At 37.1% G+C, this 3,211-nt stretch overlaps 1 long non-coding RNA gene across 1 annotated transcript; it reads right to left on the bottom strand.

Moving 5' to 3' along the window:
- Positions 1–594, bottom strand: LOC113335952. Its single transcript, XR_003353555.1, has 2 exons — positions 396–594; positions 1–251 (listed from the first exon to the last, which is right to left on the bottom strand). It is a non-coding gene; the product is annotated as an uncharacterized LOC113335952 (long non-coding RNA).
- Between the last annotated feature and the right edge of the window lie 2,617 nt (positions 595–3,211).

Here is a 3,211-nt window from a genome sequence, read left to right as displayed (position 1 = left end):
TCAAATTTTAATTAAGTTAATTTAGGACAAATTACAAAGATCAAACACAAGTATTACAATAAGCAAACACAAATCCTTCCAAATCCTTCCCTATAACACCTAACATACATCTAATCAGTCCATTTTCAGCTCAACCCATCGTTGCTTCAATCGCAACAAGAATTCTATACATTTGAAGGTGAAGTTTTTCTCTTGCTGAGAATCATCCAAATCCAAATGATGGACACCAACTCTTCCCTCAGTTGAGCCAACTTATATACAAAATAAAAAAAAAATAGTTAGTCGGGAAACATAAAAGAATCAGTCACCAACCCCTTTTAGAATTAGTAGATAACTTTACAAGAAATGACACCATTTAGTCACAAAACTAGATAATAAAATTCAGAGTGCAATACCATTTTAGATGTTCAACCCCCGTGATGGCTAGAACTGAGTACTGCCAGTTAAAACATACTACAAAAATGTTGCAGAAGAATCTGTGCATTAGCTCCTTCAAATCACAAGGGATTTTGTTGAGACAATTTTTCAACCACCCTCCAAGCACGAACCTTGCCATTTTAGTCACCAACTCTTACTGCCATCAATAGCTCTCTATTTCTCTCATTTTTCCAAACAAGAACAATCCCATTTAACCAAATCATCTTCCACTCTTTAAAGAAATAAAAACAGAGATGAAAATCAATTTCAATTAGAATATATACTTCAATTAGAATTATCATCAATAACTGCAATTACATCCACAGGACCATATATACTTCAATTAGAATTATCAACAAACAAAGGCATACCTCATTCAACAATACTACTAGTAATTCGATCACACCAGTAACTCATATTTTTGCAATTTGTCGTAGGTCATAATTAAGGCGGAAAAAATTAAATAAAAAAGGAATGCAAACGGGAAGGATGATCTACTGACCATTGAAAGTGTTGCGGATCCATCACCTTCTTTGGCCTGCAGAAGTATGTAAAGAATTTCAACTCAATCTCAATGCATAAGAAACTATTAATAAATCTACTAGATAAAACAACCACAGTTGAACAACATGCAATCAAAGAAAAGATTCATAATGATTCTTATAATAAAACCCTAACTCTAAATTCATACTGAGTTTACAATAATTATCTTCTATCAATCTTCAAATAAGAATAATTATTTTCTTCTACATCTCACGATCTTAAATCCCATCTGGAATTTGATAATCAATCCTCAACTCACATAACTCTAATTTATCTTCTCTAAATTACTTCCCCCTTTTGAGTTGGAATCAATTTCTCGACTCAACAACACTACCAACAACCATACTTCGATCTATATTTCCTCAATTTCAAACTCAATCTTAACCACAGAGAAAACCCAACTTTTTTCCTTTTTAATTCACAACTTCTTCATCATCTTCTTTTTACTTAATTAACATCAGTAAGACAGTAACACTATTATTAACACCAACGAAACCTTTCCCCTCAACTCTCGGTCTCAATCTCTCACTATCATTTCTAATTCTCCACCAGCCGAAGAACACAGAAGAAGAGAACGAGCAGAAGAGGCAGAAGAAAAAAAGAGAATGATGTTTTAGGTTTAGCCTTTCCTTTTTATACCTTAAACGTAAGGATATGATTAGCCCTAGATAATCCGACGGTTATGATTAAATATAACTTATTATAAGCAATTTAGACGGGTTTACGGGTTGTACCCGCGGGTTCACGGGCCGGGACGGGTTAACCCGTTTACTCACAAGCCGACATTTCTCCAACCCGAACCCGGCTTGTTTTGGAACCAGCCGAGCCGGGTTCGGGTTTTCACGGGCCGGGCACGGGTTAACTCGCGGGTTTTGGCTTGTTTGCCAGCTCTATTGCTAATGCATTGCTCCCTCCTAATCTGAAACCCAATTGGGAGTCTCCACTGGGAATCAAAATTGGTAAACATTCTGAACTTATTGTTTATGGGAGTGAGTTATTTATGGATTCACTTATCTTTTTGGGTGTTTATAGTGTTTGCAGGTTCATAGTTGCAACTGAGCTTGTGTGTTGGGTTGATCCCCAGCTTTTTAGGCTTTACACATATGCTGGCAGGTTGCGGTTATGCATCATTATCCACTTTGTTTGAGATTACTTGATGCACGTAAAAGCAGGGAAAAGACATCATTCGCTTTGTGGGAGTCAACCCATCAGTTTTGTTCCCTTTACTCTATCTTCTATTTTTGTTTGCCTCTTGCATATCACATTTTAGAATTTCTCATCTTAACTCTATGTTGGATGACTCAATTACATTGAGGACAATGTAATGTTTAAGTGTGGGGGAGTCGTTAAGTATATAAAGATTTGTGGTAGACATTCAATTTCTTTATGAATTTAAAAAAAAAATGACCAGTTGTTGAGCGGGTCTTAAATTTTTTCTTTTGCATGACATGACCAGCTGTTGGGAGGATCTTTCTGATTATCTGTCTTTCTGTTTAGCAGACCTTTGTCTTTCACTATTTAGTGGATTCGTCTTTCTGTTTAGCAGACACTTCTCCACCAATGTTTAGTGGTTCCGTCTCGTTGTTTAGCAGACGCCTCTCCATATCCAGTTGTGTAGCGGATATAAATTTTTCTTTTTTTGCTCGAGACTAGCAAAATGTAAGTGTGGGGGAATTTGATAAGCACGCAAGTGCGGCACTTTTATACCTACATTTATACTAGCTAGGTCTCTTCAGTTCGCTAATAATTATATTTTAGAGCTTTTATAGGAGTTACAAGAAATTCTTTTCACTCGGAAGATAAATAGCTTAATTAGAAGCTATATTTGAGTTGGAGACTCAAAGAACCAAAAGAGATCGGGTCATTGGTGGTCTGCCTAGTATGCCCATGCTGCTCACTACTCGATCCACTTTCCTGGCTGTGTTATTTCACGGGCGGTGAACCAAAGAAGTCTACAAGGGAATTGCACATTGATTCTGCTAGTAGCTAAGGCAGGTGCTTAAGAGGTAAGGGTGACGTGTCCATCTCCCCACCATATTTCATTCTTTCTTTATGCAACCAGAAGAAAACCATCTTCTCTTGGATCTGAGATCATTTCGAGCAGCTGCAACCATTTCTATTGTGTGAGATCGAGAAACCACAGATGAGGAATTGAGAGAACGAAGAAGTAGCAACTTATGTTGCCGCCATGTCTGTGAACAAGAGGTTCGAAGAAATGTTAAAAGAGAACGAAACCGAAGAAAGAAGAGGG

Source organism: Papaver somniferum, unplaced genomic scaffold (genome assembly GCF_003573695.1).
Source record: "Papaver somniferum cultivar HN1 unplaced genomic scaffold, ASM357369v1 unplaced-scaffold_150, whole genome shotgun sequence".
Taxonomy (NCBI): domain Eukaryota; kingdom Viridiplantae; phylum Streptophyta; class Magnoliopsida; order Ranunculales; family Papaveraceae; genus Papaver; species Papaver somniferum.
The sequence above is the reverse complement of the archived record's forward strand: the minus strand, read 5'-3'. Positions and strand labels throughout refer to the sequence as shown.